This window comes from Bufo gargarizans, chromosome 3 (genome assembly GCF_014858855.1).
Source record: "Bufo gargarizans isolate SCDJY-AF-19 chromosome 3, ASM1485885v1, whole genome shotgun sequence".
Lineage (NCBI taxonomy): Eukaryota > Metazoa > Chordata > Amphibia > Anura > Bufonidae > Bufo > Bufo gargarizans.
In genome coordinates, this window is record NC_058082.1 from 481,360,099 (window position 1) to 481,372,150 (window position 12,052).

The window sequence follows — 12,052 nt, forward strand, 5'->3', positions numbered from 1 at the left end:
CCCCTCCACTGCACAATGGACTTCACCGATTGGTGCAGATGTGGGATGTCAGACAGCCACTGATTAGATATTGATGGCCTACCATGAGTATAGGTCATCAATAGTAAAATCGTGTAAAACCGTTATCTCTCTTGCAGCGGTGGCGTAGTGTAAACATTCATTCAAGTGAATGGATCGCGTACTCGGAATTATACTGCAGTTCCGAGACTACATGCTGTGCAATGAAGAGTGAGCGGCGCTGCCTACCTTTTAAACAGCTGATCGGCGGGGGTGCCGGTTGTCAGACCCTCACCGATCCTGAGGAGAGCTCATCAATATATACCGCCTGCACAACCCCTTTACGGTGAGATAGTGAAGAACACTAATGAAGGAACGGTATTGTTCTGAGAGAGATATTTTACTCTTCCGGGCTTACCTCTCAATGATATGGCTTCTGTAGAGAGGAAGATGAGGCAGCAGAAGACGTACAGCTTTTCAGATCAGCAGCCAACGTCTCTCAATTTCCAGAATGTCTGAAACCAAGAGAAAACGAACAGAACAAGCACAACCACTTATAACTAGTAACGGATATGCTGTCTATACTTACTGCCTCATTTTCACAGTGGTTTTGAGCTACGAGGATAAATCCTTAACCCTCTTTAGGGTCTCATTGTGACCGAGTTCCTTTTGACGTTCTCCTTAATAAAAAGTCCAGTGTATTTGGAAATGATGATCTATGAAATATAAATAAAAAAAAGTATATTTAAAGAGATATTCTGGCATTTTTCTTTCTAATATACATCTGCTCATAAACCTTTATTATATCCATACAGTAGCTTGTCCCTAAAGAACAACAATGGCACTGCCCAATTTAGGGTACTTTCACACTTTTCGGTATTGAGTTCCATCCTAGGGGCTCAATACTGGAAAAGAACTGATCAGTTTTATCCTAATGCATTCTGAATGGAGAGTAATCCGATCAGGATGCATCAGGATGTCTTCAGTTCAGTCACTGTACGGTTTTTGGACGGAGAAAATACTGCAGCATGCTGTGGAATTTTCTCAGTCAAAAATTCCGGAACACTTGCCGGAATGCCCGATCTGGCATTATTTTACATCAAAATGCATTAATGCCGGATACTACCCTAAGTGTTCTGGAAAAAAAAAAACAGATCTCTGCTATTCATACCTGGGCAGTTAACCAAAAATGAGGTCACATGATACTTGTGAGGGTAACATGACTGCTCACATGACTGATGCCATGTTTAGTTCTATTCAGCTCTCATATGAATCGATTTTACGGGACTAACCCCAAGTTCACACCTGAGCGTTTTACAGCACGTTCCTACGCGCTGTAAAACGCTCAACAAGGAGAAACCAATGCTTCCCTATGGGAATGGTTCTCACTTGGGCGTTTTACAGCGCGTACGAGCGTAAGTTCTTGAGCTTTTTTGGGGCGTTTTGTCGCGGCGTTCCCGCACATAGATATTCGGGAACGCGCGATGTGTGTTCGCCTGTCTCTGTATGCGCGATTGTAAACGCCGGTACAATCGCGCATACAGAGCGCTCCTTTCAGAACGCTCAGGTGTGAACCCAGGGTAAGGGTACTTTCACACTAGCATCTCTGGATTCCAGGCAGGCAGTTCCGTTGCCAGAATTGCCTGCCGTATCCGGCATGCGCAGACCTTTAAAAATGTGAAAAAGATAAATACCAGATCCGTTTTTCCAGATGACAACCGGAGGGACGGATCCGGTATTGCAATACATTTGTGAGACAGATCTGGATCCATCTACAAATGGTATCCGTTTGCATACAGATTGCCGGATACGGCAGGCAGTTCTGGCGACGGAACTGCCTGCCGGAATCCAGCGACGCTAGTGTGAAAGTACCCTTAGTCCTGTAAAATTGATTCATATGAGAGCCGAATAGAACTAAACATGGCATCAGTCATGTGAGCAGTCATGTTACCCTCACAAGTATCATGTGACCTCGTTTTTGGTTAACTGCCCAGGTATGAATAGCAGAGTGAGCCGTCATGTGTCAGTTAACTGCCCAGGTATCTAACAGATGAATAGCAGTATACCGAAGAGCAGAACATGTGCCATTACAGTATTACTACCTGCAGCAACACCTCATCATGTCTGTCGGTGTCTGTGAGGAAGCAGAGCTCTGTGTGTGTGTGTTTTTGAACATTAAACTTTACTAACAACATCACCTAAAGACAGGCAGCCATTTCACAACATCTGCTAGAGGCAGACGGCCATGTAAATACACACAGTAATGTAGTTACTGTAATAACTACAACAAAACGATTCCAGCACTAGTCTTATTTAGTTCTCACATGAACGTGCCCTGTGTGCTGACCCAGCACATGAACGTCACGTAACATTGCTGCTTACCGAATGTCAGGGATTATATGATTTGAAGAGTGCTGCATGACTGATGCTATGTTTCAGTAAGTCCATGGATAATTTACACAGGCTTGGCTTCTTCCATCCAAGATGGCCGCACTGCCACCTGCATACTGTGCATTTGGTAGTTCAACACTCTTAATGTTGGCCAATCCAAGAGTAAGGCTGGAAAAAGTAATGCGTTTTGGACCATCAAAAGCACACTGTGCACCAGGTAGTCTGAGAAGCGGTGCAGCCATCTTGGATGGCAGAAGAGAAGCCCTGGAATTGGCAGATCTGTAGCTGAAAAGATGAAAAGGAGGTTTCCGGATAAGGATACTTTCACATCTGCGTTTGTGATTCAGGTTTTCAGATCCAGAAGAGGATCTCAAAACCTGAACTAAAAGGGTCAGTTCCATTTTAGTGTTCTGTTCCTTCTCCAGTTAATGTGAATTCTTTTCTTGAACACAGCTTCCATCATATTCTACCAATATTTAAGGTCTGCTGCCAGAGTTATCACAGTTTCATGAAAAGTTATGAAGAAACAGATTTTCAGCACTGGCCTCTCTACTTTCTGGACTGGAGTGGCTGTTCTTTTCACATCCAGTCATGCCACCATTTTACTCATCAGTACATTCAGCTGTAGAGGGGTCATACTGTACTGCACTCTACTCCTTTACCTCGAACAGCAATACCACGCTTCTACTGACCATTGGTTACCAAATATAATAACAAAACTCTTCAAAAAACACAAAGCTCAACAGTACTACTACCATGGTTCCCCAAAAAATAAGCCCTACCCCGATAATAAGCCCTAGCGCTATTTTGCAGGGTTTTTGGAGTAGGCTTAAAATATAAGTCCTACTCCAAAAATAAGCCCTAGATACAGCCATATTTTATTTCATATAAAGGGAAGGTGGGGGAAATAATAATACTAATGGCCCCTGAGCTGCCATGAAACTGTGGGCGGGCGTGCAGTGCAGGCTTTAGCCTTTAGTGAAGCCTCCAGCCTGTGCATACATCGCGGAACTAAGCAGCACCTGACAGGCAGGATGGCGGCTTCACTAAATGCTAAATTATGCCGCCAGCTTCCCTTCACTTTCACGTTGGGCGGGCTGGCGGCTTCTCTGTATGCCCTGTACTGCCGCCAGCCCGCACGTTCTTACTTACATGAAGGAGGATCTCCTTCTCCTCTCTGCTGCCTGGAGGAGCTCCCTACATCTCTCCCGTGCCGTATCTGCTCTCCCTGGTACCGTAGATTGCTGCCTAGCTCCCTTGGGTAATGACAGCTCAGGGGCAATATACGGTATCAGAAGGAAAAATGTGTGGCAAATATGACTATAACCCCCCTCATCCATAGGAATGCACCCATGTACTGCACTATATGGGTTCATTCCTATGGATGAGGGGGGTTATAGTCATATTTAATATAAACACTGTCCAGGGACTGTTTTGTAATTGGCATCTGTCTATATAAAATATGTTCATGGAGCCAAAATAAGCCCTACCCCGATAATAAGCCCTAACCCTTTTTTCGGAGAAGAAAAATTATATAAGCCAGTCTTATTTTCGGAGAAACACAGTATCAACGTTGCTGTCCTGTATGCAGAGGATGTACATCAGACACATACAAAACTAAACATGTAAAAAAAAAAAAAAAAAAAAAAAAAAAAAAAAACACACCAAAGAGTTCCAGATACTAAACACCTCCAAGTGCTAAAAGCAACACAATAACCAACACAATGAACTGGCCCAAGTGCCCCTCGGCCAGAGATGCTGATTCCCAGCCACTTTTACACAGGGATCTGAATCATCATCACAATTCACATAAAAATACCACATCAAAACTGACCAATATTAGCAACAGAAGGGGTTTCCAAGCTAAACAAAAGAACAGTAATAATAATAATACCTATATGTTTGTGAACACTCATGAGATAATGCCACGATAGCTCAAAAATAATCATTGTCATTGTCACTATCTTCGCTAGTTTTCTGCAGCACCTTTGTTTTTATTTTGCCAGGGCTTGCTGATGGCAGAATTAGCATGGTGAAGAAATACCGTTTTCATAATTACAAGGAGATCTACATGACTCTTAATGCACACGGCCGTACGGAACAGCTGGCCCTTTATAATCCGTAATGCGGACAATAATAGGACATGTTCTATTTTTTTTGCATACGGAAATGGAATGTACACAGAGTAACTTTAGTTTTTTTTATGGACCCATTGACGTGAACAGTTGCGCATACGGACACGGAAAGAAAATACATTTGTGTGCATGAGCCCTTAGGCTGTATTTTTCATCTGTGCCCAATCCACATTTCCTGTGAATTACACAAGGACTCTTCATTTCTACGGGACTGCCCAAAAAAAAAAAAAAAACACAGCACATAAATGCCATCCGTACTGTAGACAGGAATAGAGATTGAACTGAGAAAAATGTGGAATGCCAATGGAAGGTACTTGTTGTTTTAGGACCACAATACAGACATGGTTGTGTGCATGAGGCCTCAATCTGTTGTGCTTGAATAGGATCCAATACACCAATCGTAACGAAAGGGCCCTTTACATGGGCCAAGAATCCTAAAGAGAATTGCTAACAATTACACGCAAAAATAGTTGTTAGGCGGGCAAACAACGAGTCAGTATGGGCAAAAGCGATGTGATTAGTGATCGCTCCTCCCCATACTGGTAGTAATAATGGTTTTGATCCACACATCATACACTATGACCGTACACAATTACAGCTGCCGAATGCTGGAAGGACCATAGGGACTACAGTAAAGCTGCACTTGTAGAAAGTGTCTAGATCTTCAAGACAAGATTTCTCAATTAGGATAAAGGTGGTTTACATTTGTTTGCACATTTGGCGAGCGCACCATAGGGACACCTACATGCAGCTATATGCATTTTTCTTTCTAATAAGCTTTAGGTTTTCTCTGTGCATTCATGACCATACACAAAGGCTGGAACTATAAGGCCCCTTTCACACAAGCGAGTTTTCCACGCGGGTGCAATGTGTGACGTGAACGCGTAGCCCCCGCACTGAATCCTGACCCATTCATTTCAATGGGTCTGTGTACATGAGCATTTTTTTTTTTCACGCACCAGTTCTGCGTTGCGTGAAAATCGCAGCATGTTCTATATTCTGTGTTTTTCACGCAGCCCTGGCTCCATAGAAGTGAACGGGGCTTCAGTGAAAGCAAGTGCTAAGAGATGTTGCTTGTAAACCTTCCGTTTTTTTTATCACGAGTGTGAAAAACGCATCAAAACGCATTGCACCCGCGCGGAAAAAACTGAATGCAATTGCAGACAAAACTGACTGAACTTGCTTGCAAAATTCTGCGAGTTTCACTGAACGCACCTGGACCTTATCCGTGAAAGGGGCCTAAAGCTTTACCTCCACAATGGATTTTTAGGGTTTAGAAAAACATCACTGAATAAATAGTAACCGATTACAAGAAAGTATATATAGCTATATACATACACTAAATCAAGACCATAATTCAGTCTCCACCGCCCTATAATATTTTAAAGCAGTGCAATATTCCTGGTAACGACATTGCAGAATTCCCAGCCTTGTCAGCCATACAGATGAAAGGTCAGGCTACCGGCAGGAAAATCCCCTTCAATATCACAGCGAGCAAACAAATACTGACATATCCAAGATCTGAACTGAAGGGCACCCAGCTGATTTTACTGAAAGAACTGTACGATCTATGTGGCATTAAACTTCGCAAACAATGCGCAAAAATTTCACCGCAATTCAGCGTACTCGGTAAACCCAATAATTGCTAACCTCATTCTCAGGTAGAGTATATGAAAACGTCTTGTATAACAGCATACTATAATAAGGAAAATAAAAAACAAGATATCCTGTACTGTCCATTGCTGTATTGCCCCCAATTCTTACAATGCAAGCAACCCACTGCGGGTAGGACTGCAGTGTGACGGACATATTAGCTCTGAAGTTATAGTTCACGCAGCCATGAACACCAAGGCCAGTGTGGGAAACATGCTCCATGCAGTATTTCCCAGACTGGACCTCACACTTCCACACGTCGCAAGTTTCTGGAATTGAACTTGCTCATGTGTGTCTGGTCTTGATAGGGATATAGTTAACATGCCCATAAAATATGGTAGCAGATATAGTACCCTCTACTGTTTAGTGCCAAAAAGCGACTGCATAGGGCCAATAGAATAGTAATGTAAAGAACAATATAAACGAGTTAGGATCTGCAGCTCAGACATGGTCCTCTCCAAAACCAGCCCAGAAAAAACGGACTCTGATGGACTGTCTATACATTTAGAGGCAGAGGACAACCCCCCTCCAGTGCTCAGTAGTCTTTACTAAGGCAATAATAGTGCATTATTAAAGGTCACCCGTCAGCAGGATTAACCCTATTAAACCTCCAGTCCTAATGCCTGGTAGATCCACTGACATGTTTGGGTGATATAAGGGTTCTGAACGGGAACCTATCGCCATGATACATAGTGCAGCCTGCAGGCAGCATGTTATAGAGCAGGAGGAGCTGAGCAGATTGATGTATAGTTTTAAGCCTCATGCACACAACCGTTGTTTTGGTCCGCATCCGAGCCGCAGTATTTGCGGCTTGGATGCCGACCCATTCACTTCAATGGGGCTGCAAAACAAGTGGACAGCACTCCGTATGCTGTCCGGATCCGTTGCTCCGTTCCATGGTCTAAAAAAATAAATATAACCTCTCCTATACTTGTCCGTTTTGCGGACAAGAATAGGCAGTTATATTAATGGCTGTCCGTTTTTTCCCCGCAAATTGCGTAACGCACACGGACACCATCCGTGTTTTTAGGCCTCCTGCACACGAACGTGTGTGCCCAGTGGTCGCCCCGGACCACAATGCACGAAGGGCAGCCACAGCGGATCGCGAGGGGCCGCGATCCGGCCGTTCCGCAAAAAGATAGGACATGTTCTATCTTTTTGCGGAACGGAAGTACGGGACGAAACCCCACGGAAGCACTCCGTAGTGCTCCCGTAGGGTTCCGTTCCATGCCACACCATTCCGCATCTCAGGATTTACGGACCCATTGAAGTGAATAGGTCCGCATCCAGGATGCGGAATGCACACGGAACGGTGCACATGTATTGCGGATCCGCCAATGCGGCCATGGAGCGCACACATTTGTGTGCAGGAGGCCTTATGAGAAGGAAAAACTGATGGCTTTGCATGCAAGTTCAGTCAGTTTTGTCTGCGGTTGCGTTCAGTGCTTCAGTTTTTTCCCCACGGATGCAATAAGTTTTGGATGCGTTTTTCATGCGCGTGAAAAAAAAATATTAAGAAGAATAATCTACATCTCCTAACAACCATCGTTGAAAAACGGACTGCATCCGTATGCAATGCATTTACAGAAGCCTCATTCACTTCTATGGAACCAGAGCTGCGTGAAAACCATAGAATATAGAACACTGCGACTTTTCCTGAATGCAGAAATGATGCGTGAAAAACTAAATGAATGGGTCAGGATTCGGTGCGGATGTTATGCGTTTGCTTTACGCATCCGGATGGAAAACTCCCTTGCGTGACAGAAGCCTTAATGGTCAATCAGTAAGTAGGATCGCCCACATGACTCCTAAGGATAGAAAGGGCAGAGGTTTTAACGACTGGATGACAAGTCTTTTCAAAAACTACAACTGTGCTCAGCTCCTCCTGCTCTATAACATGCTGCCTGCAGACTGCAGTGTTTCATGGTGACAGGTTCCCTTTAAAAAAATGCTAATTAGAGCTTCCGTGCATCAATAGCGGTCCCTAGCAATCGTGCATGGTAATTCCCCTGCTCTGCTTCCCTGGACACACTCCCCTCCACCTGGATGTCTGACCCTGTCAATAAAATGTAGGGGGATGAGTCCGGAGAAGCAACGGAGCAGATAGTTGCTAGGGCCCGCCCTCAGTGCACTTAAGCTCTAATGTGCATGTTTTTATAAAAACACCTAATTTCTCCTAAATGCAGCAAAAAAGAAAAGCATGATTTTAATCAGCCCTACCAGGCATTATGGTTGTTTCATAGGGTTGATCCTGCTGGCCCATGTCCTTTACCTGCTCCGATCATTAATCGACAATGCATACTTTCTGCTATTGTTTTATGCTTTCACGGAGAAAAAAACTGTAGTTAATATCACTAAAAAGAGCAGAAAGAAGGGATTTAACGTGGAGGAGGAGCAAAGTCTCACAGGCCGTCATTGTTACGGGGGTGCTAGTCCTCAACATTGCTGGTGTCCCCAGTGCCAGTCAGACCCCAAATGTAATTCATCATGGAAAGTGGATTATTTCTATAAAATGTTTGTATATCTGTACCCCTTTAACACCACAGGACGAGGCCAGGCAGACGGGGTGAAGTAACGCGGCCCTGAACGTCTCCTGCTCTTGTATTCCGTATAGGCAGAATTATTTTAAAGTAAATATGTAGAGGAAATTCACAGCGCGGCACCGCCCTGATGGAGATATCAGCGTCCTATACTTCTAAAAACATCCTGTTATGTATACGTAACAATAGGGGGACTGAGATATCAGCAGAAAGCCACTTCTGGAATCAAGGATGGAAACGGTCTTAATAAAGGAAAATTCCAACTGTAATCAGCTGCTTTTTCCCATTTCCATAAATTACTAATCAAAATATATAACCCCAGTGATCAGGTCATTATGGGAAGCACCGAGTGTCCGATACTAAACAGGACGGTCAAAGAGTGGATTGTGATGTTTTTGTTTCAAGGGAAACTTCAGCGGGTATTTTTTTAAAAAAAATTCAAATTCATAAAAAAACAATTTTCGGCAGTTTTTTTTTTTTTTTTATTCTGGCACTACTATGTCATAGAACATTAAATACAAAATACTGCCTTTCTGGATCAGTCACCAGAGAGCGATAAAGCTTCGGCATCAATAGGGAATCCGTTTACTGCTGCAGTGAGGGAAAGAGGTTATCTACTAGTAAAATAGTAGATGGTAGAATTTGGATAAAGGCTAATGCACATGACCGTATGTATTTTGCAGACCACAAAAAAAAACGCATGAGATCAGTGTTGCATCCATTTTTTTTTTTTTTTTTTGCTGATCCATTGTAATGCAAAACGGACAAGAAAAGGACTGATAGCTCTATTCTCTTTATAGGTCTAGATAAAGAAGTCCACAGAAGAGCACTGCACTTATCAGCATAAGGTTGAATTGACAAGACCATATGTATTTTGCGGTCTGCAGAAAAATACGGATGCCGTCCATATTGCATCCGTTTTTTGCTGTTGAAAATCCGTTGTAACAATTCCTTGCCCGCAAATTTTTTTTTTGCAAGGCTACAGAAAGCACATATGGATGCGGACAGCACACAGTGTGCTGTCCGCATTTTTTTGCGGACCCATTTAAATGAATGAGACCGCATCCTATCCGCAAAAAAATGCAGATCGGATGCGGACCAAAAATTACGGTTGTGTGAATGGGGCCTAACGATGATGCTCTAATTCAGTCACTCATCCCTCTTTCCTCTCTGGTCAAAATAAATGGTCCGACTGAGAAAGTCAAGCGAGGCTGTATGTCGTGATAAAAGGCCAAACAAAGAGGAAGTTAAAGAGCGGGGACAGGAAGGAGAATACACCGAGTGACCAGAAAACCATATACATTTTATGTAAAAAAAATAAAAATTTAGAATATTTGCATATAGGCTGTTAATATGTGATAAAAAAAATATATATACACCGTATTTTTCGCCGTATAAGACGCACTTTTTCTCCCCCCAAAATGGGGGGGGAAATGCCCCTGCGTCTTATACGGCAAATGCTGTCAGTTTTACATCGCAAGCTGCGATGTAAAGCGAGCGGGGCTCGGGGAGGGACTGGGAGGAGGAGCTGGGGGCCGGCAATAGCAGCGGGGCGGTGCAGTCACTGTACTATAGACCCGCCGCTCCGGTATACTAATATAATATGTCATATTCAATTAATGGTTATTAAATATGCCCCTTTATGCCTAATAGTACCTTAAATCCTAAGCGTTTCAGTACAATGCAGGCGGCAGCGTAACTCCCTGATGTCACGTGCCTGCGCCGCCTACTTTATGAATGAAGCAGGCGGCGCAGGCAAGTGACGTCAGTGAGTGACGCGCCGGCCGCCCGGCCTGCCAGCATTGTACTGAAGCGCTTAGGATTTAAGGTACTATTAGGAATAAAGAGGCATATTTAATAACTATTAATTGAATAAGACATATTATATTAGTATACTGGAGCGGCGGGGGATCTGTGGATGGCACAGTTATGGGCTGGGAGGGTCTGTGGATGACACATGTATAACAGTGCCATCCACAGATTCCCCCCCCCCCCCCTGTAACAGTGCCAGCCACAGATCCCCCTGTAACAGTGCAAGCCACAGATCCCCCCATAACAGTGTCCGTCATCCACAGATCCCCCCATAACAGTGTCTGTCATCCACAGATCCCCCCATAACAGTGTCCGTCATCCACAGTTCCCCAGTAATAGTGTCCGTCATCCACAGATCCCCAGTAATAGTGCCATCCACAGACCACCATTAGTTCCAAACCCACCAAACACACAGCACACCTTTTGGTTAAAAATATATTTTTTCTTATTTTCCTCCCCAAAAACCTAGGTGCGTCTTATACGGCGAAAAATACGGTATGTTGGTGATAATGTCCCCTTTATGCGTTTCATGAAAAAATAATTCTGATGCATGGTGTCCTAAAAATATATAAAGAAATTGACAACTGGGTGTCACCAGTTGGGGACTTGCTTTTACAAGTATCAGACTGCATAGGGAAACACCCCTTTGATAAAGGGAATGGTAATCTACCAATTTATTCACAAGAGAAAAAGGTCAGTATTTTCCTAGAAACAGCTCCATTTCAGTCTGAGTCCAGTATTACAGCCTTTCCCCAATCAGGGGCTCAACTAAAGTCCTAAATATAGGCCAAGGACAAGAATTTTCTAGGAAGGAAAAAAATAAATAAAAAAATGAAACTCCCTTTAAAGAGGATTTCCAGTGCTTAGATATGATGGCCTGTTCTCAGGACAGGTCATCAATATCAGATTGGTGGGGGGTCCTGAATAACTTATATCAGCTCATCGGAGACCATACCTTCTAATACTGTATAGAGACTAATCGCTTCGCTAAAGGAATTTTTTAGCGAAGCGGCTTCAGATGTAGCATCGGAAGCTCGTCTCATCTCAGTCACTGAGTAGTCACTGTGTGAATGCGAGCTGAGCTGCAGTGTTGTCAGACCTCACTGACCCAATATTGAGAATAGGCCTTCAATATCAAAGTACTGGAAAAACCCATTTAAAGGGTCTGTTCACTATTTTGATATTGATGACCAATCCTGAGGATAGTCCATCAATATCCAAATCCCAGACAACCCCCAGAGGTCGACTACTGGGTCCCGCCATGTGAGGCTTGCACCACTGGCCTACCATTTAGATGCAGAGGTGCCAAGTGTAGCCTATGGTCGTTAAAGGTTGTCAGGCTAATGTAATGTAGAGCTGTACCCCCTGCAAGTTACCTTAATCACCACTTCAATATACAGAAACCCATCTGATATATAGTATTTTGTGCACATAAACGGAGACCTATCTGGCTTCCACAAAACACCAGGATCTAAAACCTAAAGTTGGGAAGAGACAGAACTTCTAAAGTTCGACAAAGACCTT

General features: G+C 43.6%; 1 protein-coding gene across 1 annotated transcript in view; it reads right to left on the reverse strand.

Annotated features, from left to right (window-relative positions):
* FAM222B (family with sequence similarity 222 member B) overlaps positions 1-12,052 on the reverse strand; it is a 149,400-nt gene that overhangs the window by 115,536 nt on the left and 21,812 nt on the right. Inside the window, exons 2-3 of the mRNA XM_044283802.1 lie at positions 587-713; positions 416-512 (exon numbers count right to left, since the gene is read on the reverse strand). The gene's annotated coding sequence lies outside the window, so the exon portion shown is untranslated. The remainder of the gene's footprint in view (positions 1-415; positions 513-586; positions 714-12,052) is intronic.